Below are 24,998 nucleotides of genomic sequence, written 5' to 3' on the forward strand. Positions count from 1 at the left end.
ATATACTACCCTCCAGAATGAATGCTCTGAGAGATAAATACAATCTTATAATTTCACTACTTAAAATAAATGAATCGGCCAGGTGCGGTGGCTCACGCCTGTAATCCCAGCACTTTCAGAGGCCAAGGCAGGAGGATTACCTGTCAGGAGTACCTGGCCAGCATGGCCAAACCCCGTCTCTACTAAAAATACAAAAAACTAGCCGGGCATGGTGGCGCACATCTGTAATCCCAGCTACTCAGGAGGCTGAGGCACAAGAATAGCTTGAACCTGGGAGGCAGAGGCTGCAGTGAGCTAAGATTGCGCCACTGCACTCCAGCCTGGGCAACAAGAGCAAAACTCTGTCTCAAAAAATAAAAAATAAATAAATAAAATAAATAAACGAATCCACAATCCTTGGATTGACATTATCTGTATTTACCACCCCCTGACAATATGGCATAGTTTCAAGATATACATCCTGAGCTTTCATTGCACATTGCATCAAAGTTCTGCTCACTTTTTACACCAGGTGTGTGCCCAATAAACACAATCTATACTAGGCATGATTAACAGTCATACATATCTTCTCTCTGGAGTTGGACTATAATAATACACTCATATGCAGACACACAGAAGTAACACTACATGTTATTCTACATAATAATATACGCATACATGCACAGAAGTAACACTCTATGCACTAGGTGTGGTGGCTCACACCTGTAATGCCAACACTTTGAGAGGCGGAGGCAGATGGATCATTTGAGGTCAGGAGTTCGAGACCAGCCTGGCCAACATGGTGAAACCCCATCTCTGCTAAAAATATAAAAATTAGCTGGGCATGGTGGCGCACACCTGTAAGTCCAGCCACTCGGGAGGGTGAAACAGAGGTTGCAGTGAGCCAAGATTGCGCCACTGCACACCAACCTGGGCGAAAGAGTGAGACTCCTATCTCAAAAAAAAAAAAAAAAAAAAGTAACACTCCATGTTAACACTATATATTGGACGTCTGTTGTTTTTAGTCTTCCGCTTTTGCTTTAGAGAAACTACACAGCTTCTTCTGCACAGTCTTGGTGTTTTCAATCACAGTGCCCTTTTCTTCCCCGGGCAAAGGACTGGAACATAACTCCAGCTAGGCAAATCAGACAGTCTCCTAGATACGTGAATGTAAAGAGAGAGAAATTATACAGGAAAATAATTCAAACTGATTCTTAACCACTGCCAAGTCAGCCCACTGTGATGTCTACAACCTAGATTCTTTATTCCTGTTTTTGTTAATTCAATGAACTTCCCCATCTTTCCCGTTTTTTGCTTCAGATAACTAGACTGTTTCTGTTGCTTACAAACAAAAAACCTGGAGTCAAGGAACCAAGAGTATGAAAGAGGTCACCACAAGTCACATAGCAACAAGCAGGAACCATAAATCAGAGGAAAGCCTGGTCTATTGGGAGCAGAGAAAAAGAGAGAAAACAGAATTATGGCAGAACACTAGACTTGGAAGCCTAGTACTGTTGCTACTAAGGGGAATACATGATAATTCAGTCCCTAAGAATGTGTTACATTCTAGAACACATGCCAATTATCCATGAAGCCAGAAAGTGAAAACAATCAGTTATAGGCAAAACAGTACTACAATTTCCTGAAACACTTGGCTTTGCAGCTTTAAGATAATTCCGGTCTTTCCCCCTTATGTTTCCTTAAAGAAATACCCCATTTAGCTGGTGGTAATTTAAGAGACTCTGTTCCTTAAAATTTTTAAATACGGAATACATCTGTAATTTCCCTACCCTGACTGCCTCCTCTAAGTTACAATACCTCTTACATACTCTACTAACATCCACCTCACCCTGTATGGCAGTTATATCTATACGTCTCTAGTAATAACATGTTGTCTCTCTAAAAGCAAGAATAAATTTGAATCTCAGAGCCTACTTAATAAACTAACGGGTATAAAGTAAAAATAATGATGGATAATAAAAGCCTTCCAATTATTAAATATCTGTATTACTCCTGGCACTGCAAGGCAGTGTGTGTGTGTGTGTGTGTCTGTGTGTCTGTGTGTGTGTGTGTGTGTGTTTTGAGACGGCGTCTTGCTCTGTCACTCAGGCTGGAGTGCAGTGCTGTCACTCAGGCTGGAGTGCAATGGTGCCATCTCTGCTCACTGCAACCTCTGTCTCCAGGTTCAAGAGATTCTCCTACCTCAGCCTCCCGAGTAGCTGGGGTTACAGGTGCACACCACCACGTCCGACTAATTTTTGTATTTTTAGTAGAGATGGGGTTTCGCCACATTGGCCAGACTGGTTTCAAACTCCTGACCTCAGGTAATCCACCCACCTCGGCCTCCAAAAGTGCTGGGATTACAGGTGCGAGCCACTGCACAAGGCCGCACTTTGTGTGTGTGTGTGTGTGTGTGTGTGTGTGTGTATACATATATATATATATGTTTTTGTTTTTTTTTTTTAGAGACGGAGTCTTGCTCTGTTGCCCAGGCTGGAGTACAGTCGCGCAATCTCGGCTCACTGCAAGCTCCGCCAGCCGGGTTCACACCATTCTCCTGCCTCAGCCTCCTGAGTAGCTGGGACTACAGGTGCCCGCCACCACGCCTGGCTAATTTTTGTATTTTTAGTAGAGACGGCGTTTCACCATGTTAGCCAGGATGGTCTCGATCTCCTGACCTCGTGATCCACCCACCTCGGCCTCCCAAAGTGCTGGTATTACAGGCGTGAGCCACCGCACCTGGCCCACTTTGTATATATTTCCAGTGATCACAACCAAGCTAACAAGATATTATTTCCAGCTTACAGCTGCAAAAATAAGCAACTGTAATGAAATCACTGACATCTTCCAACAAAGACAAGATTCCTGCTCTACTGGCATTTACATTCTGGTGGAAGGCTGTTTTTTTTTTTAAACCATGTAAATAAAAAGCACTCTGGAGGTTAATCCCAGAGGGCTGGAATTGGCCTTCTGGGATTAACCCCAGAGTGCTTTTTATTCCTTCCCAATGAGGAAATTACCTAAAACTGTTAAGCCAGACGAACCAAGATCTACTGGAATCCAAATCTCTCCATCTTCCCTTTATTCCAATAGATCAGTATCTAAAATCAGGGGTTTTCAAACTGCAGGTCACAATCAGTTTGTGGATCGTAAAATAAATTTAGTGAGCCATATCCTTTTTTAATGAATGTAATACGAGTGCATCACATGAAAGGCAAATATTGTTTCATGAAACTAATTTCAGTTTTATATACACACATGTATAAGGCAGAGATAGGTACCTGTGAATCACAGTCCAAAAGCCATAGACAAAAGCACTGTCTTACTGTTGTATGCACTGACATACCTCTCAATTTTTTTTTTTCCTCTTATTGCCCAGGCTGGAGTGCAAAAGTACGGATCTCGGCTCACTGCAACCTCCGTCTCCCGGATTCAAGTGATTCTCCTGCCTCAGCCTCCCAAGTAGCCTCCAAGTGGCAAGCAGGCGCCAGCCACTACACCCAGTTAATTTCTGTACTTTTAGTAGAGACAGGGTTTCACCACGTTGGCCAGACTGGTCTTGAACTCCTGACCTCAAGTGATCCACCCGCCTCGGCCTCCCAAAGTGCTGGGATCGTGGGCATGAGCCACCACGCCTGGCCATCCTCTCAATTTTTAATCAAAATCCTGATGTTTAAAACATTGGAGTAGTAAAAATCTATCATAATGTCCTACATTATCAAAAATAGATAAATAAACAGGGTTTAAAAGGCGTCACGTGAAAAGGCATTTGGGGCATAAGTACCATATTTCTCCCCTGCTGAAGTGTGCCCTAAAACTACAGTGTACAACCATAAAACGGCGAAGAAGAAAAAATGAACTGGCTGGTCCTTTCACTCTCTTCCCCCAGGGCTTTTACTAAATCATTTTCAAAAATGTTTCCCTGCTTTACTATGCTTCACTAAAGACAATTACTCAATATTATGAGTTTTCTGACCGTTGTCATGAGTGATTAGATAAATATCCTCCAATATATACGGTCTCTCAAAAAAGATGACCTCACTCACACGTATAACCTTATATACAGAAAAAGCACTCAGCAAGTGATGGCAAGCAATATGACAATGACTATGCATGCTTACTTCTATAACAGGCCATAAGCCCAGAAAACAGCTTTAAGCATTATGGCATACATTAAAATTAAAATGTTATGGGAGGGGAAAGATGACTGATTAATTCTTCTAAGGCACTATATACTAAAGAAGTAATGTACCTTAGAGAAAGACATGGCCCGGCATGGCATGGTGGCTTGCGCCTGTAATCCCAGCACTTTGGGAGGCCAAGACGGGTGGATTGCTTGAGCCCAGGAATTCGAGACCAGCCTGGGCAACATGGCAAAACCTCATCTTTACAAAAAATGCAAAAATCGTCAGGGCGTGGTGGCGTGTGCCTGTAGTCCCGGTTACTCGGGAGGCTGAGGCAGGAAGATCAACTGATTAAGCCCATGAGGTTTAGGAGGCAGTGAGCTGTGATCATACCACCACACTCCACTGGGTAACAGAACTCGAGACTCTGTCTCAAAATAAATACATGAATTAGTTAATTAATTAAAAATAAAATCAAACATTTTTTAAGAAGAGAGGCATGTCTGGGAACATTTACAGTCATAAATTAGCCAATTACAGTTCAAGGCAGACAAATGTATCTACTGCTCCTCCTTCCCAAGGCCCCACACAAAATGAAGGGAAAAGATTTAAATTAAAATGAAATAAAAGGCCAGAGTCCTTGGCTCAGGCCTGTCATCCCAGCACTTTGGGAGGCTGAGACAGGTGGACTACTTGAGTCCAGGAGTTTGAGAACAGCCTGGGCAACATGGCAAAACCCCGACTCTACAGAAAAAAATAAAAATTAGCCATGAATGGTGGCGGTACCTAGCTACTAGGGAGGCTAAGGTGGAAGGATCAACTGAGCCTGTGAGGTTGGGGCTGCAGTGAGCTGTGATCATACCACTGTACTCCAAACTGCATGACAGAGCAAGACCCTGTCTCAAAGATAAAATAAAACAACAGCACTGTTGCAAAGCGAGTAGATGTCACTGGATGATGATAAATTCTAAACAATTTTGATCAGGTTGAAAGTAAAACAGACTGACAAAAAAACCCACGTTTAAAGACATGAAAGGCTTTTCAAGGCCACACTAGAGAAGTTCCAAGTTATATACTAATCACAACTACAAGAAGAAGGAAACAATGATGGTACTTCATCAGGGCACTGCATTACCCACATTCTGGACAGATGACCCCATCCTCTGACCCTGTGAACAGAGATGCTGATTGGTGGCAGCTTAAAGGTAAGGATAAAGCCACAAAAGGAATCTCTATAAAAGGTGGGCATTCGCTGGGTGCAATGGCAAACACCTGCAATTTCGGCATTTTGAGAGGCCGAGGTGGGAGAACTGATTGAGCCCAGGAGTGTGAGGCCAGCCTGGGCAACATGGTATGACTCCATCTCTATAAAAAGTAAAAATTAGTTGGGGTGGTGGCACACTCCTGTGATCCCAGCTACTTGGGAGGCTGAGGTGAGAGGATCACTTGAGCCTCAAGGTTGAGGCTGGAGTGAGCCATGATCACATCACTGTACTCCCAGCCTGGGTGACAGAGCAAGACCCCGTCTGGGAGAAAAAAAAAGGGAGGGGGGAAAGTGGGCATTGTTGCCAGGTAAGGCTTTCCGTGAGAGTAGCCAGGTTGGAGAGAGCAGTACAGCACAAAGATGAAGGCAACACTAGACCTCTAATGCTGAAAGAGAAATAAAAGGGGCTGGAAGCAAAAAGGGAGAAAAAGGAGGGAAAGAGGAAGGGATCTCTCACCATTTGAGTGAAATATACCAAAGCACTGCTCCTTGGAAGTACTGAAGACACCACAGTAACCCAAGAGAGCAGGGTACCATGTGCCTGCTGACTCCTCACCCATACTCCCTAGAAGGAGTACTGCTGGTCCATACCTGACCCCATTTCACAGAACCTGTCACCAAAACTACTATTCAAGAGAGAAGCCTCATAGAAAAAGAACCAATATACATACTGCAACAGAAACATACTTTAACTAACAATACTAACCAAGATGCACCAAAAATTTGCCAAAACCTAACAGTATAAAAGGTGCAAGAGGAACATACAGAAATCAGCGAACAGACAAACATATTTTAATTCTCATTAATATCCTCATAGGGACTCAAAAAACACACTGCAAGATTAAAAAACAAAATACGCCACATTTAAGAAAAAAACAAATAGCAATGGCTATTAAAAATTAGTAAAGCACTGGCCGGGTGTGGTGGCTCATGCCTGCAATCCCAGCACTTTGGGAGGCCGAGGCAGGCAGATCACCTGAGGTCAGAAGTTCGAGACCAGCCTGGCCAACGTGGTGAAACCCTGTCTCTACTAAAAGAAAAAAGAGACAATACAAAAATTAGCTGGGAGTGCTGGCGCGCGCCTGTAGCTGCAGCTACTTGGGCGGCTGAGGCAGGAGAATCGCTTGAACTCAGGAAGTAGAGGTTGCAGTGAGCTGAGATCACACCACTGTACTCCAGCCTGGGTGACAAAGCAAGACTCCATCTCGGGGAAAAAAAAAAAAAACAAATTAAAGCATAAAAATCTCAACTGTGTAATAAAATGGGACATAACTAAACACCAAATTCATTTGCCTAGAATATAAACGTTTCCCAGAAAGTAAAGCAAAAAAACCCAAAAATATAGTTAAAAAAAAAAAAAAAAGAAAAAGAAAATATGACAATCTAGAGAGTCCAACATTTACTTACAACGTAAGACTTGCAAAAGTGGAGAACAGAGAGAGATGGAAGGGGCAAGTTAAACTTTCCAAGAGCTGAAGAATGATTCAGTTGTCAAACTGATAACACTCAACAGAGTAACATTAAAAACAAATTAAAAATACCTGTAGTAACTGGAGTCTCACCAGTAAAATTTCAGAATGCCAAGAAAGCTTCCAGAACAAAACTAAGATCACCTTAACACTCATCTTCTAATCAGAAGTAACAGGTGCTAGAAGACAATATAGCAGTGTCCACCAAGTTCTACAAGAAAAATACCTTGAAACAGCCAGGTGCGGTGGCTCACGCCTGCAATCCCAGCACTTTGGGAGGCCAAGGTGGACAGATCACCAGGTCAGGAGTTCGAGACCAGCCTGGCCAATATGATGAAACCACGTCTCTATTAAAAATACAAAAATTAGCTGGGTGTTGTGGCACACACCTGTAGTCCCAGGCACTCGGGAGGCTGAGGCAGAAGAATCGCTTGAACCCGGAGGCGGAAGTTGCAGTGAGCCAAGATGGAGCCACTGCACTCCAGCCTGGGTGACGGAGTGAGACTCCAACTCAAAAAAAGAAAAAAGTACCTTGAACGTATATTCCTATAACCCAAAGCTTCCCCAAATGCGTGCTACCAACAGGTTACCAGGTGAGCAGCCAGAGGCCTTTGCTACAAGCAGTAGCAAAGATTACCATTTTCTATCAATTTACGACATGAAAAAGCTTGAAAGCACTGCTGTCAAGTCAGATTTGCCACTGAGTCAAAATAAAGGCATTTTCAGACATTCAAGAACTGAAATTTTACTTATATGAAAAAACTGAAAAGGTAAAGTGGCAAAACAACAAAAAAAACACAACACGACCTGGAAGAAACAGTGGCAGCTGAGTATGAACCAGAAGTAACAACTGAAAAAGAAAACAACAGTATACCCTTGTCACTGACAGTGGGAGATTCTCCTTTAATAACAAGTTAAATGACAGTATTATTTCCTTCCTCATAAATATAAGTAAATAATAGTCATAACAATAATTGTTTTTCAATTTTAAAAATCATCCTACAGGAAAAAAGGAGGTTCAAAATCACGTAGCTGCAAACTCTAATCCAAGCTTGTCCAACCTGCATAAACATTCTTAAAACATTATGAGATTTTTTTGCGATTTTGTTTTCTAGCTCATCACCTATCATTAGTGTATATTATATATGGCCCAAGACAATTCTTCTTCTTCCATTGTGGCCCAGGGAAGCCAAATGACTGGACACCCCTGCTCTAATCCTTATCTTGTAAAAATAATAATATATTTAACTGGAAAAAGAAAATGTAAGGAAGAATAAATGCACTAATTTTCTCAAAGCTTTCAAATGAAATATGTCCCATAGTTAATACTGACTCTTTAGTATAATTTATCATTTAAAATAAAGCAAGCAAGAAATAAACAACTATTAACAGTGGCTGCCTCTAGAAAGCTTGGGGATGGGGGAAAAAGATCTTAGTTTTCTTCGTATCATTCTATCCTATTTGGAGATTCTGCTGCATGCATGCATTACTTTTAAATAATTTAAAAACTGATTTTGATTTCTAAAAAGCTATGGTAAGTCAGAATACCAGGTAGAAGTTAAGTAAGTCAGAATACCAAGTAGAAGTTAAGAACAAAATATATTTGTATTTACATGAATAATATTCACAATGCATTAGGTTATCAACAGAACAGTATGCATATGATCTCGTGTTATTAAACTACATATAAATCGTATTAAATATTTTTCACATATTTTTATATGCACCTGAAAGTGCATAAAAACACATTTGCAAGGTTACATATCGAAGTCTTAACAACAGCTGTATTTGGTGAATAGAATGAGCTCAAACTAAGAACTTTCAACATATCACTTTACAGTGTACATCTGTTCCATTTGGTTGGTTCACTCATTTTCACAATGTGTATGTATCGCATATAAAAGATAAACTGTCAGTGGACCAAAACAAAGCAGGATCTCAAAAGAGATACTTGTACACCCATGTTCACAGCAGCACTATTCACAATAGCCGAAAGTCGGGAGCAACCAAAGTGTCCATCAACAGATAAACAAAACATGGTCTATATATACAGTGAAACATTAACCTTAAAAAGCAAGGAAATTCTGACACATGCTACAACATAGATGACTGTGAGGACATTATGCTAAGTATATTAAGGTAGTTCATAAAAAGACAAACACTACATGATTCCACTTACATAAGGTACCTATAATACTCAAATTCATAAAGACAGAAAATAAGAATAGTGATTGCCAGTGGCTAGAGGCGAGAGGAATGAGAAGAAGTTGCTTAATGGGCACAGTTTCAGTTTTGCAGGATGAATACAGGAGACTGATTGTAGTGCAGGGTAGACAAGAGACAAAATTCAGGCTTAGCCCAGGAGGCTTCTTGGCTTCACCCAGGAAAGAATTCAGGGTGAACCAGTGGTGTTTGACAGCAATTTTAGTGGAAGCAGCAGCAGAAGTACTGCTCCTTGCAGAGCAGGGCTCCCCCATTAGCAGTATGACCAGAGGGCCAGCTCAGGAGCAGTTCTGTAGTCACATTTATACCTACTCTTAATTACACCTACTCTTAATTACACGCAAACTAAGGAACAGGTTCTGCAGAAATTTCTAGAAGTGGGGTAACGTCTAGGTCGTTGTCACGGAAAGGGACAGAAACTTTCAGGTGTTGCCATGGCAATGATAAACTAACATGACACTGGTGGGCATGTCTTTATGGAGAAGTGTTTTCGTCTCTTCCCTGCTTCAGCTAGTCTTCACCTGGTGCAAAGTCCAAGCCCCAACTCTGGAGTCAAGTCCCGTCTCCTACCTCAGTAGGAATTTACTTAACACTATTGAACTATACATTTTTTAACAGTTAATATAGTAAATTTTTATGTCTATTTACAATTAAAATAAGTAAATTTAAGAAGCAAGTGAAATAAAAATTTAAAATAATAAATTTACAATAATAAAGTAGTGGCATCAAGGGAAATACAGTCAATCCTCACCAATTCATGGATTTCACATTTATGAATTTGCCTGCTTGCACCAAAATTAATACTTGCGGCACTTTTGCAATCATATGTGGACATGCACAAAATGGTGAAAAATGTGAGGTGCCCATTGTACACTTACCCACCTGAAGACAAAAAAAGACAGCATTCTGCCTTGTTTCAGCCATCATATTGCAAACAAATGTCCTTTGTGTGGTCTATTTAGTGCCACGTTTTTGCATGTTTGTGCTTTCTGTTGGTCATTTCACTATTTAAAATAGCACTTGATCACTATGCTTAGGGCTATCTAGTATTGCTAAGTACAAAAAGGCTGCAGAGAAAATATGTGTGGGAAATAAGCTTTGTTCATATGAGTTTTAGTGCTGTTGACTCTAAATGCAATATGAGTCAATCAACAATATATATTAGGAAGTTATCTTTAAACAGAAACACACAGTTACTATTGATCAGCTGACAAAAATGTTATGACTGAGGCCTACAGGAACCTAAGCCTGCATATTCCCGTAGGAGCGATGCTCAGTATTTGCTAAGTCGGTGTTCAAGGCAACTATAAAGAACATAACTACAGTGAATAATGAAAATCAACTGTATCTACAAGTCAAAAAAAAAAAAGGGAAGGAATATTATAGGCAAAGATATTAATTTATGTCAACCACTTTAATGTGATTTTAAAACTTGTAAATGCTGTAAGTTTTTTACAGTACGTGAAGTGATGATGGGGCAGGGGGATATTTACTCCTAAATTTAAAATATTTATCAGCTAACCTTTGAAATTAAACTTTTTGTTATGTGTGAAAAGCACTTAGCTCAGTGCCTGTGCAAGTGAAAATTCAGTAAAATACTAGATTATATTTATCTCATTAAATTATTGTAACTACCCTGTGAAGTAGGTAAATGAGCAAACTTTCAAGGTAATGGGAATCTGAGAATATTATCCAATTGTTTAGGTTTCAATTCAGTGAGGGTACAGCTAATTATATAAGATGGGTCTCTGATAGTTCATTCAGGCTCTAACAAAATTAAATTATCAACTGTGGTCATCTGCAATGAAGTGACTAAAGAAAACAACGCTTTGGGGAACAAGTGAGACTGGTAGAAATCTATGAAGGTCATGCCACAGATATACGAGGACAGTGGAGTGGGGATGACTGCTTCTAACAGTGTTGGAGTTAAGAAAGTGACATATTCAGGCCGGGCATGGTGGCTCATGCCTGTAATCCCAGCACTTTGGGAGGTAGGGAGTTTAAGACCAGCCTGACCAACATGGAGAAACCCCGTCTCTACTAAAAATACAAAATTACCTGGGCATGGTGCTATATGCCTGTAATCCCAGCTACTCAGGAGGCTGGGGCACGAAAATCGCTTGAACCCCGGGAGGCGGAGGTTGGAGTGAGCTGAGATCACACCACTGCACTCCAGCCTGGGAAACAAGAGCAAAACTCCGTCTCAAAAAAAAACACTAAGTGACATATTCACAGCATAAATTTTTGACTCATGGCACTGACAAAGAAAGAGGCAGTTACTAAGTACAACATTAAAGAATCGTTCTCCATCTTAAGCCAAGGTTAGAAAACGTTTTTCTGTAAAGGGCCAGATAGTAATTCTTCCAAGGCCAAAGGTCTCTGTTGCAACTACTCAACTGTGTAGTTGTGAAGTGAAAGCAGCCATAACCTGGCCGGGCGCGGTGGCTCACGCCTGTAATCCCAGCACTTTGGGAGGCCAAGGCGGGTAGATCATGAGGTCAGGAGATCGAGACCATCTTGGCTAGCACAGTGAAACCCCATCTCTACTTTAGAAAAAAAAAAAAATTGGCTGGGTGTGGTAGCGGGTGCCTGTAGTTCCAGCTACTCAGAGGCTGAGGCAGGAGAATGGCGTGAACCCAGGAGGCGGAGCTTGCAGTGCGCCGAGATTGCACCACTGCACTCCAGCCTGGGCGACAGAGGGAGACTCCGTCCCAAAAAAAAAGAAAAAAAGAAAAGAAAAAGAAAGCAGCCATAACCTACACATAAATTAATCAATGTGGCTGTATTTCAATAAAACTTTACACATGAAAATTTGAATTTCATGTAATTTTTAACTTGTCACAAAATAGTATCATTCTTTTTTGATCTTCTTTATTCAATTATTTTAAATTATGGAAAACATTTTTAACTTGTGGATCACAAAAAAACAGGCTGGCCACATTTGGCCTGCAGACTGCAGTTTGCCAACCCCTGCTCTAAAGCTTTAAAACCAAAACTCAAATGCACAGGCTGATTTTGTTGACTGTTTAATTATAACTTCAAGTGGTACCAGGCAAGCTTAACGAACAGGAACCTAGTGGTTATCAAACTGGTTTGTCTGCAGGAACCTTGGAAAGTCCCTAAAACCGTAACATACAGACATTCCACTATAATCCTATGTGATCTACACCAGAGGTATGAAAACTACAACCGGAGGCAAATCTGACCCACTGTGTTTTAGTAAATAAAGTTTTAATGGAACAGAAAAGCTCATTTATGTACTATTTACTGCTGCTTTAGCACTACAATGGCAGCACTGCATTGTTTTTTTCAGTGACTGTATATCTGGTCCCCTATAGAAAAAGTCTGCTAACTCCTAACCTGGGTAAACAAATATGTATGGAATACAGAGACCTGACAAGGGGGACATAAGCCACCAAGATAGAAAAATAACAGCCTCTCAAAGTTCACAGACCCTCTAGAATAAAGGCAGTAAGGCAAGGTATCCTTTAGACAAAGCTCTATAATTACATCACAAGTACTGTGATTTCCCTCTTGGCTTTCCACAAAGATCAACAGCCCCTTACTAAGGTAACCATGTACTTGAAAAGTGAAACACCCAGACCTTTCTGGGACTATAAAAGCTAACTCTTAAATCTCTAAAAGATCCAGATAGCACCAATGTGGCACATTTGTCAGAAAGAGGAATGACAGTGGTCAAATAATAAAGTTTTGGTCAAAAGTCCATTTATCAGAGTAGATTAACCCTCCCAATTTATTGGTTATCTTCTCCAGGTGTTGAACATATAGTTGCAAAGGGCAGTCTTAGTTTTCCAACAGACAAAATTCCCATACTGATGCCATGACAGGTGGAGTTGCAGGGTAGTTTTTATCAGGAAGTCTGATGGAGATCCCAGGAGCTCTCCCTCCAAACAAAAGTAATTTGCATTCCTGAAAGAATTGTCAAAGAACTGAAAGATGCAAGGATTGCAATTCCTAGCAGGTACCTACTTAATACAACTGTCTGGCTAATACAGAAAACAAATATTTTTAGAGGATGACTGTGTTTTAATCTTAATGACTACAAGGAAGAGCTGGTATTCAAATGTGATCTGCTTAGTTCAGTACCTGATATGCAGCTATCATTCTGGCAAAGGTTTCTCTATCTCTACAAACAGAATTTCAGAAGCAATTTGCTTTCATTTGGCTTGTACAGCAGTACATCTTCACTATACTGCCTCAGGTTAAGTCAGTTTTCTGGCTTTCATATGATATGCTTTGTTTGTTTTGAGATGGGAGTTTTGCTCTTGTTGCCCACGCTGGAGTGCAATGGCGTGATCTCGGCTCACTGCAACCTCCGCCTCCCGGGTTCAAGTGATTCTCCTGCCTCAGGCTCCCGAGTAGCTGGGACTACAGGCATCCGTCACCATGCCCAGGTAATTTTTTATATTTTTAGTAGAGATGGGGGTTTCACCATGTTGGCCAGGCTGGTCTCGAACCCAGGAGGCGGAGCTTGTGGTAAGCCAAGATCACGCCACTGCACTCCAGCCTGGGCAGCTGAGCGAGACTCCATCTCAAAAAAAAAAAAAAAGTTGTATTCACTACTACTTTTACCAAGATCATCAGAAAAATTCTAAATAACAGGAAGCTATCAAGCTCACAGTATCTAATAATTTTCCAAAACCCAAACTATCACGTGAAATCTCAGATTTTATCACTGGCAACAAATACCATCCGTTGTTTTCCTTAAAGTAAAAGCTCACTTTGTTTGAGAAAATATCTCTAAAATGCTCATGTCAGAATCACCATAGTGAGTCACTGTTTCAAGCGAAAATTAAAGAAGGCTGGTTCTGCTCATAACTCAAATAATGCCCAAGAGTTTTCCCTCTGAAACCATCATACTTTTGCATTCATAAGTATTTTATGAACATTTCCCATTTCATCACAAAGACCATTAAAATGATTCAGATTCAGATCATGATTTTTTTAGATTAATACTTTTTACTGCTTCATCAAGGACATTCCTAAGACTTTTTTTTTTTTTTTTTTTTGAGATGTAGTCTTACTCTATCACCCAGCCTGGAGTGCAATGGCGTGATTTTGGCTCACTGCAGCCTCAACCTCCTAGACTCAAGGGATCACCACAGCTCAGCCTCCTAAGTAGCTGGGACTACAGGCACGCACCACCATGCCCAGCTAACATTTTTGGTTTTTTTATAGAGACGAGGTCTCCCTATGTTGCCCAGGCTGGTCTCAAACTCCTGTGCTCAAGCAATTCTCCTGCCTCAGCCTCTCAAAGTGCTGGGATTACAGGGATGAGCCACGATGCCCCACCAAGTAAAACTTCGTTTACTATAAATACGTGGTGATGGTGCTGCAGAACATAGTTTGAAGAAACTGCACTGATTTTTTCCTAACCAGCAAGTTTTCCAAAACATCACTTTTGAGCCAAAGTGCAAATGTCAACACAGTGAAAGAAAGTACTTATGATTATTAAATTAGTTTTACTCTGAAAGGGTCTTGGGTTCAACAGACAGCGCAAAATGTATTTCTCATTTTTGTTGTCAGCTACAGGTTGGCTACAGGCATCTTCTTCATTCTGGAATCTAGCAAAAGAAATAGTCTTTATCTGGCCCATTTTTCTTGGGGCTGAGGAAAATTAGCAAAAATCATTCATGCAATGGCTCCTAATAAGGCTTCAGCTTAGACATGACAAATAATCACTTCTACTCATCTTCCAGTGGCCAAATCAAGTTCCATGGCCATTCCTGATGTCCACAGGAACAAGGAAGTACTCCTCCCACGAGTAGGAGGTCCTGCAGGGAGAAGCCAGTAAAGAAGGGAAGCAACTGTTTTTGAATAATGTGATCTACTATAAGCAACAATTAACTCTTGAGTTCCTCTCACCTCCACACCAAACAGTACCACATTTCACAGGGGACACAGAGCTACCTGGTAGCAATATGGTCACACTCAGAATCTTTCCACCATTAAGAAAGTTATCTCTGTGAAACAGACACTTAGCTTTTGTCAACAATCTTACTTATTCTGGCTACCATGGAAACAAGTCCGTTATTTTACAATTTTTTTGTTCTGAATGAAGAATCAATTTTAGGATCTAAATAACCAACTCACCAATTTAGAATATAACACAAACTTTTTATAAATTGTAGATTTTTTAGATGACAGCTAGTTAAGGATGTTGAAAGTTTAAGTACAAAAGGAGGTATACATGCTGATAGGGGACAGTTAAGTATTTACTGTTGTGGACATCTATCAAGTTTGAAAAGACTTTTTAATTTGTGGATATTTCCACATTCTGAAATCTACTTACTATCTAAACTAGAAATTAGAATTTAAAATTCCCAGCTTCTCTTATGGCTAAAGACATGGCATACTCTTTGATCTCAAAAATAAACCTCTCAGGCACGGTGGCTCACGCCTGTAATGCCAGCACTTTGGGAGGCTGAGGTGGGTGGATAACGAGGTCAGGAGTTCGAGACCAGCCTGACCAATATGGTGAAACCCCGTCTCTACTAAAAATACAAAAAATTAGCCGAGCATGGTGCCGCATGCCTGTAATTGAAGCTACTCGGGAGGCTGAGGCAGGAGAATCACTTGAACCCAGCAGGGGGAGATTGCAGTGAGCCGAGATCACACTCCAGCCTGAGCAACAGAATAAGACTCGAGAAAAAAATAAAAATAATAAAAATTGGCTGGGTGCGATGGCTCACGCCTATAATCCCTGCACTTTGGGAGGCCGGGTGGATCACCTGAGGTCAGGAGTTTGAGACCAGCCTGGCAAACATGGAGAAACCCTGCCTCTACTAAAAATACAAAATTAGCTGGGTGTGGTGGCGCATGCCTGTGATCCCAGCTACTCGGGAAGCTAAGGCAGGAGAATGACTTGAACCCAGGAGGCAGAGGTTGTGGTGAGCCGAGATCACGCCATTGCACTCCAGCCTGGACAAAGAAGAGCAAAACTCCCTCAAAAAAAAAAAAAAAAAGAAAAGAAAAGAAAAAACTCCACGAGACTTTGCTTTGCTTTAGAAGTAAGCAATGAGCAGAGCTTCCATTTCTTGCTCAGTCCCAAGACGGCAGACATATTTGGCTTTTGATGATGGCAACAGCCAATGCTAGCCATTTCCCGGTGATTGCAATGCGGAGTACCTGTCAATGGAACAGCACCAGAGGCAACAACAGTAGCATCTGCAATCAAACTGAGTGTCTAGTATTTAGTGTTCAGTATCCCTGGCTTTCTCAAATCTAGTTCTGCAGCATGGTTTCAGGCAATGTTCCCAGAAGCTTGGACTTAAATCTGTATCTCTAGCACTCCCCCAATGACTCTGTGAACCACCTAATATTCAATATTCCCTACTCTAATTACAAAAGCCAGGGTAAGTTCTGTTGCTTATAATGAAGAATATATTTTAGAATACTTATTCTCATTTTACATATAAGAAAACTGGGGTTTAAAATGGCTAATTTACTAATAGGCCACCTAGATTTTAAAGCTTTTTAACTAATTTTGTATTATACTAATTCTACAATTAATCACTTAAATAGTACAAGCAAGCAACTGAAACAAAACTCATCACCATTGCTCTGAAACAGGAGTTGACAAATGACAGCCCGTGGGCCAAATCCTACCTGCTTTCGTATGGCCCATAAACTAAGAATAATTTTTACATTTCTAAATGGGTGGGGGGGCCGGAGGGGGACACAACGCGACTGTGAAAATCATACAAACTTCAATGTATCATAAATAAAACATTACTGGAACACAGCCGTGCTTATTCATTTACATACTATCCATGGCTGCTTCCTAACAGCAGACTTCAGTACATGCCTAAAGTATTTACTATCTAACCCTTAATCCTTTACATCAACAGTGTGCTGACCTCTGCTCTAAAATTATTCTAATATAACTAAGGAAATGTCAATTTAAATAAATCTTAAAGTGGGTATTAATATATTTGTTACCCCAGATTATCTACTTTGAGAACATGCCGTATGCAGCATACTATACAATTTATTCAATATTTAAACCACAAAGTCCCGTTTTTTCTCTTATCTGATTCCAAACAAGAGTATCAAACTAGAATTTAGTGTCAAAAAGGGTTGTTTTCAGAACAATCAAGATGTTGTCAACCAAGAGCCACAAGAGCCAAATGCACCTTCTTAATTATTTGTCTTCCCCAGAAACTGAAAAGCCCGGTAGTAAGGAAGATTTTTTTAAATTAACAAACTGGCCTTAGAGAGACATATGGAATGGTATTCAAGAATACAACAGAGGAGCAAACAGTGTGGTGTCAAAGAAGTTGATATTTTAACAGAGTACAGAGTCCTCAATTCCTTAAAACTCGGCAAAATAAGCCAGACAACAGGAATGTGCAGCTGCTATGAAATGCTCCAAGCAGGATGGATGCCTTCATGCATGCCAAATCCAGAGACCAAAAGCTATCAGGTCACTAAAACTGAAAACTGACCAGTGTCCAATCCTTTCCTCCTCTTTCAGCAACTACAGACTGAGTTACCTAGGAAAACAAAACAAAATATGATGTCTCTTTGAAGTCCTCAGATTCAGGTACTGTTTTTCCATGTCACATAGTTTAATGTTGTAGAATTTTTCTTACCATTTCTTGGTAGTATTCCCAGCTCTACCTGACTAACCTCAACTCCCAAAATGACCTTGTGTGTGGAAAAATATGTCCTGTATAGGCCTCTGTTTAGGTGCCATGCAGCTGAGCAGGCTCTAACAGAAAGTAATTATCTAAGGACGCTGACATAATTCCAGTTAAGGTAAGCTTGGAAGGTAATAGAGTGAGGTATTAATAAGGAGAAATAGTCACAAAGCTTTTTATTTTACCTTCATTTAAAAATTAAGACACAAACTGGAACATGTGAGAATCTGAGATCGGACCTCACTGTATTGGAAGGTGAGTTGTTCAAAACTTAAAACATTCTTTCTTACAAATAAGGTTATAACTATACATAATATACTTGTTTCTGAGGTAGCTCAGAAAAGCCAGTAATAATAAAAACACATAGAATCACAGAATCAGACACTTTAAACATGCTGTTCAACTCCTTTATTTTATAGATAGCACCGCTGTGGTGAAGAGAAAGTTGAGTCACTTGTGAAGGGTCACAGTGGTATATAAAAGCAAAGCTGGGAAGAAAGCCAAATCTATGACTCTGAGAGCCACACATTTTTCACATTGAACCACCTCTCCTGATGAAGTATTTTTCAAGTATTTATGTTTCAGTATAGCTTAACATTACCAGTGTGTATCAAAAGCAGTATTAAAAACAGTTGCATTTGATTTTCTTAGTTGAGGATGGGGGTCCCCAACCCCCGGCTGCAGCTGTGGGCACCAGTCCACGGCAGTGGGGCCAGCATTACCACCTGAGTTCCATCTCCTATCAGATCAGCTACAGCATTAGATTCTCACAGGAGCGTGAACCCTATTGTGAACTGCACATTTGAGGGACTTAGACTGTACGCTCCTTATGAGAATCTAACTAATGCCTGATGAAACCACCCCCCTACCCTCTGTCCGTGGAAAAACTGTCTTCCATAAAACTGGTCCCTGGTGCCAAAAAGGTTGGGGACCACTGGTTTACACAATAAAATGAAAAACAGGCTGAGTGTGAAATCAGCTGTCCTCCAGAACACCTGAGGCATATGCTCTGTCTCAGCCACTGTGAAATCTCAGACTAATTTTTCATCACCCAAGGATAAAAAGAATTTTCCCAGACGGGCACGGTGGCTCACACCTGTAATCCCAGCCCAAGGCAGCAGATCACCTGAGGTCAGAAGTTTGAGACCAACCTGGCCACCATGGTGAAACCCTGTCTCTACTAAAAATACAAAAATCAGCTGGGCGTGGTGGCAGGCACCCGTAATCCCAGCTACTCAGGAGGCTGAGGCAGGAGAATCACTTGAACCTGGGAGGTGGAAGTTGCAGTGAGCCAAGATAGCGCCATCGCACTCCAGCTTGGGGCACAAGAGCAAGAAACTGTACTCTTTTGTCCTAAATACTACTACTGAATACAATTTGTTCCAAGTTGATTCAAATGGGTAACAGTATGAGTGAATGAGAAATAAATTAACTATGATTATAGCAAATTAGAAGTTTAGATTATTCAGCCTGGCTATGTTGAAAACTTCTTCCAAAGATGCTCCCAGCTGTCACCCTTCTTTTTCAGTCCACGGAACCTTTTAAGTTGCTACATTCACTTTAGATTATGCTTTTTACTTTTCACTCCCAGATCTATCTTCTCATTAATTTCCCCAGAGCCAAGTACTTGACTAATTCAAGGCCCACCTTTTTTTTCAACAGTCTTCCTACTGTTGCCCAGGCTGGAGTACAAATGGCGCGATCTCAGCTCACTGCAACGTCCGCCTCCTGGGTTTAAACTGGGATTACAGGCACCCACCACCACGCCCGGCTAATTTTTGTATTTTTAGTAGAGATGGGGTTTCGCCATTTTGGCCAGGCTTGTCTTGAACTGCTGACCTCGTGATCTGCCCGCCTCGGCCTCCCAAAATGCTGGGATTACAGGCGTGAGCGTGAGCCATGGTGCCCGGCCGCCCTACCCTTTTTCTTAGCTTTTTGCAGAAAGCTGTCATCTGTATTTCCTCACTATTCAAGTCATGTTGGTCCTAGGTTCTATATATCTCTATATATTATTTTCTATATAGATTTCTCTAACCATCATTCTTAGAGCCATCTCAGAATTTGATAGCCCATTTACTTTGTTCTTGATTATCCCTAATTACCTTATTATTGCTTCTATCTCCCTTTGCTCTTTTTCCATTTTCCACACAGCTTTCCTAAAAGCCTGCTTAGATCTTCGCAATTCTGGCTCACATTCCTATTAAGCTGGTGCTACCCAACAGAACCACACTGTTTGTGGATCACTTGAGGTCAGGAGTTGGAGAACAGCCTGACGAACATGGTGAGACTCCATCTCTTCTAAAAATAAAAAAACTAGCTGGGCGTGGTGGCGTGCACCTGTAATCCCAGCTACTGGGAAGGCTGAGGCACGAGAATCGCCCGGGGAGTGGAGGTTGCAGTGAGCCAAAATTGCACCACTGCACTCTAGCCTGGGCAACAGAGTGAAATAGTGTCTCAAAAAATAAATAAAATAAAATAAAGTGTTGAAGTAAAAAGATTAACACATAATTCTATACTCAGTGAATATATCCTTGAAAATGAAGGGGGAAACAAAGACTCTACCAAACTAAAAGTTGATAGAATTTCTCACCAAGAGACCTGACTAGAAGAAGTGTTAAAGGAAGTTATTCAGCAGAAAGAAAACAGCAGATACATGTGGAAAACCTCGATCTTCCCAAAGGCATGTGGAGTGCCCGAACTAGTAAATATGCATGCACATATAAGACTTTTCATTTCAAAAGTTCCTCTAAATGAGTAATTAACTGTTTAAAGTAAAAACAATATCCAGTGTTTACAGCATATAAAATGCACAGCAAAAATAGTACATAAAAGGGAGAAATAGATGTATGCTATTATAAAAAATCTAACACTATATGTGAAATGCAATAATTTTACTTGAACATAGACTGTAAAAAGTATGCAATAAAGGCTAGGCGCGGTGGCTCACGCCCGTAATCCCAGCACTTTGGGAGGCCGGGGCGGGTGAATCACCTGAGGTCAGGAGTTTGAGACCAGCCTGGCAGACATGATGAAACCCCTACTAAAAAAATTAGCTGGGCGTGGTGGCACACGCCTGTAATCCCAGCTACTCAGGAGGTTGAGGCAGGAGAATCACTTGAACCCGGGAGGCGGAGGTTGCAGTGAGCCAAGATCGCGCCACTGCACTCCAGCCTGGGCAACAAGAGCAAAACTCCATCTCAAAAAAAAAAAAAAAAAAGTATGCAACAAGTGAACTGCAGGTATGGCTAATAAGAGGTATGGCTAATAAAACAATAGTAGAAATAATATGGAGTGCTAAAAATTACTAAATCAAGGCGCCAAGAAAAAAAAAAGAACAGATAAGACAAAAAACAAATATGGTATAAATTCAACCACATTAATAATTATGTTAAATGCAAATTATCTAAATCCCATTATCAGCCTGGATTTAAAAACAAACAAAAATCCAACTATATCCTGTTTAAAAGAATCCCATGTTAACTATGAAAACAGATGATAAATAAAAAATGGAAAATATATCTCATGACAAAATTAAGCATAAGGAAGCTCTAAGTATAATCTGATTATTAATACATTAATATCGAACAAGGTACTCTAGAGCAAGGACTAAGAGGAACATTTCTTAATGATAAAGTGGTTAATCCATCAAGATAACATAAAAATTCTAAATGTGTGTACCTAACACCTTAATTTGGAAATCTGTAATCTAGAAATTGGCAAACTTTTTTTTTTTTTTTTTAAGAAGGAGTTTGGAGTGATCCGCCAGCCTCGGCCTCCCGAGGCGCCGGGATTGCAGACGGAGTCTCGTTCACTCAGTGCTCAATGGCGCCCAGGCTGGAGTGCAGTGGCGTGATCTCGGCTCGCTACAACCACCTCCCAGCCGCCTGCCTTGGCCTCCCTAAGTGCCGAGATTGCAGCCTCTGCCTGGCAGCCACCCCGTCTGGAAAGTGAGGAGCGTCTCTGCCCGGCCGCCATCCCATCTAGGAAGTGAGGAGCACCTCTTCCCGACCGCCATCACATCTGGGAAGTGAGGAGCGTCTCTGCCCCGCCGCCCATCGTCTGAGATGTGGGGAGCACCTCTGCCCTGCCGCCCCGTCCGGGATGTGAGGAGCGTCTCTGCCCGGCCGCCCTGTCTGAGAAGTGAGGAGACCCTCTGCCTGGCAACCGCCCCATCTGAGAAGTGAGGAGCCCCTCCGCCCGACAGCCACCCCGTCTGAGAAGTGAGGAGCGTCCTCCCTCCTCGTCCGGGAGGGAGGTGGGGGGGGTCAGCCCCCCGCCCGGCCAGCCGCCCCGTCCGGGAGGGAGGTGGGGGGATCAGCCCCCCGCCTGGCCAGCCGCCCCGTCCGGGAGGGAGGTGGGGGGATCAGCCCCCCGCCCGGCCAGCCGCCCTGTCCAGGAGGTGGGGGGCGCCTCTGCCCGGCCGCCCCTACTGGGAAGTGAGGAGCCCCTCTGCCCGGCCAGCCGCTCTGTCTGGGAGGGAGGTGGGGGGGTCAGCCCCCCGCCCGGCCAGCCACCCCGTCCGGGAGGGAGGTGGGGGGGTTAGCCCCCCGCCTGGCCAGCCGCCCCGTCCAGGAGGTGAGGGGCGCCTCTGCCCGGCCACCCCTACTGGGAAGTGAGGAGCCCCTCTGCCCGGCCAGCCGCTCTGTCTGGGAGGGAGGTGGGGGGGGTCAGCCCCCCGCCCGGCCAGCCGCCCCGTCCGGGAGGGGGGTGGGGGGGTCAGCCCCCCGCCCGTCCAGCCGCCCCGTCCGGGAGGGAGGTGGGGGGGTCAGCCCCCCGCCCGTCCAGCCGCCCCGTCCGGGAGGGAGGTGGGGGGGGGTCAGCCCCCCGCCCGGCCAGCCGCCCCGTCCGGGAGGGAGGTGGGGGGGTCAGCCCCCCGCCCGGCCAGCCGCCCCATCCGGGAGGGAGGTGGGGGGGTCAGCCCCCCGCCCGGCCAGCCGCCCCGTCCGGGAGGGAGGTGGGGGGGTCAGCCCCCCGCCTGGCCAGCCGCCCCGTCCGGGAGGGAGGTGGGGGGATCAGCCCCCCGCCCGGCCAGCCGCCCTGTCCAGGAGGTGGGGGGCGCCTCTGCCCGGCCGCCCCTACTGGGAAGTGAGGAGCCCCTCTGCCCGGCCAGCCGCCCTGTCCGGGAGGGAGGTGGGGGGTCAGCCCCCCGCCCGGCCAGCCGCCCCGTCCGGGAGGGAGGTGGGGGGGTCAGCCCCCCGCCCGGCCAGCCGCCCCGTCCGGGAGGGAGGTGGGGGCGTCAGCCCCCCGCCCGGCCAGCCGCCCTGTCCGGGAGGTGAGGGGTGCCTCTGCCCGGCCGCCCCTACCGGGAAGTGAGGAGCCCCTCTGCCCGGCCAGCCGCCCCATCCGGGAGGGAGGTGGGGGGGTCAGCCCCCCGCCGGGCCAGCCGCCCCGTCAGGGAAGTGAGGGGCGCCTCTGCCCGGCCGCCCCTACTGGGAAGTGAGGAGCCCCTCTGCCCGGCCAGCCGCCCCGTCCGGGAGGGAGGTGGGGGGGGTCAGCCCCCCGCCCGGCCAGCCGCCCCGTCCGGGAGGGAGGTGGGGGGGTCAGCCCCCCGCCCGGCCAGCCGCCCCGTCCGGGAGGGAGGTGGGGGGGTCAGCCCCCCGCCCGGCCAGCCGCCCTGTCCGGGAGGTGAGGGGTGCCTCTGCCCGGCCGCCCCTACCGGGAAGTGAGGAGCCCCTCTGCCCGGCCAGCCGCCCCGTCCGGGAGGGAGGTGGGGGGGTCAGCCCCCCGCCGGGCCAGCCGCCCCGTCGCGGAAGTGAGGGGCACCTCTGCCCGGCCGCCCCTACTGGGAAGTGAGGAGCCCCTCTGCCCGGCCAGCCGCCCTGTCCGGGAGGGAGGTGGGGGGTCAGCCCCCCGCCCGGCCAGCCGCCCCGTCCGGGAGGGAGGTGGGGGCGTCAGCCCCCCGCCCGGCCAGCCGCCCTGTCCGGGAGGTGAGGGGTGCCTCTGCCCGGCCGCCCCTACCGGGAAGTGAGGAGCCCCTCTGCCCGGCCAGCCGCCCCATCCGGGAGGGAGGTGGGGGGGGTCAGCCCCCCGCCGGGCCAGCCGCCCCGTCAGGGAAGTGAGGGGCGCCTCTGCCCGGCCGCCCCTACTGGGAAGTGAGGAGCCCCTCTGCCCGGCCAGCCGCCCCGTCCGGGAGGGAGGTGGGGGGGGTCAGCCCCCCGCCCGGCCAGCCGCCCCGTCCGGGAGGTGAGGGGCGCTTCTGCCCGGCCGCCCCTACTGGGAAGTGAGGAGCTCCTCTGCCCGGCCACCACCCCATCTGGGAGGTGTACTCAACAGCTCATTGAGAATGGGCCATGAAGACAATGGCAGTTTTGTGGAATAGAAAGGGGGGAAAGGTGGGGAAAAGATTGAGAAATCGGATGGTTGCCGTGTCTGTGTAGAAAGAGGTAGACATGGGAGACTTTTCATTTTGTTCTGTACTAAGAAAAATTCTTCTGCCTTGGGATCCTGTTGATCTGTGACCTTACCCCCAACCCTGTGCTCTTTGAAACATGTGCTGTATCCACTCAGGGTTGAATGGATTAAGGGCGGTACAAGATGTGCTTTGTTAAACAGATGCTTGAAGGCAGCATGTTCGTTAAGAGTCACCACCACTCCCTAATCTCAAGTACCCAGGGACACAAACACTGCGGAAGGCCGCAGGGTCCTCTGCCTAGGAAAACCAGAGAACTTTGTTCACTTGTTTATCTGCTGACCTTCCCTCCACTATTGTCCTGTGACCCTGCCAAATCCCCCTCTGCGAGAAACACCCAAGAATGATCAATAAAAAAGAAAAAAAAAAAAAAAAGTTTTGCTCCAACCTCAAAAAAAAAAAAAAAGAAGGAGTTTTGCTCTTGTTGCCCAGACTGGAGTACAATGGTACAATCTCGGCTCACTGCAACTTCTACCTCCCAGGTTCAAGCGATTCTCCAGCCTCAGCTTCCCAAGTAGCTGGGATTACAGACGCCCGCCACCATGCATAGCTAATTTTTGTTTTTTTAGTAGAAACGGGGTTTCGCCATGTTGGCCAGGCTGGTCTCAAACTACTAACTTCATGATCTGCCCGCCTCAGCCTCCCAGAGTGCTAAGATTACAGGCATGAGCCACCGCGCCCAGCCGACAGAACTTTTTAAAAAGAAATAGGTAAATCATATTTAGAGTTGGAGATTAACACCCTTCTCTCTGTAAATAATAAAACTAAAAATTAATAACACAGAAGATCTAAACAACACTTGACAAACTGGACTCGTATTTACAGAAAACATCCAATAAAAATAATACAAAATACTGAAGTGCAAAT

At 44.5% G+C, this 24,998-nt stretch overlaps 1 protein-coding gene and 1 long non-coding RNA gene across 10 annotated transcripts in view; one reads left to right on the forward strand and one right to left on the reverse strand.

Annotated features, from left to right (window-relative positions):
- The window catches only part of TBL1XR1 (TBL1X/Y related 1), a 185,168-nt gene that overhangs the window by 117,401 nt on the left and 42,769 nt on the right, over positions 1 to 24,998 (reverse strand). The gene's annotated exons all lie outside the window — the stretch shown is intronic.
- Positions 18,980 to 24,540, forward strand: LOC129397473 (uncharacterized). The gene is made up of 2 exons (XR_008624939.2): positions 18,980 to 23,604; positions 23,860 to 24,540. It is a non-coding gene; the product is annotated as an uncharacterized LOC129397473 (long non-coding RNA).

The sequence above is a fragment of the Pan paniscus genome, chromosome 2, assembly GCF_029289425.2.
Source record: "Pan paniscus chromosome 2, NHGRI_mPanPan1-v2.0_pri, whole genome shotgun sequence".
Taxonomy (NCBI): domain Eukaryota; kingdom Metazoa; phylum Chordata; class Mammalia; order Primates; family Hominidae; genus Pan; species Pan paniscus.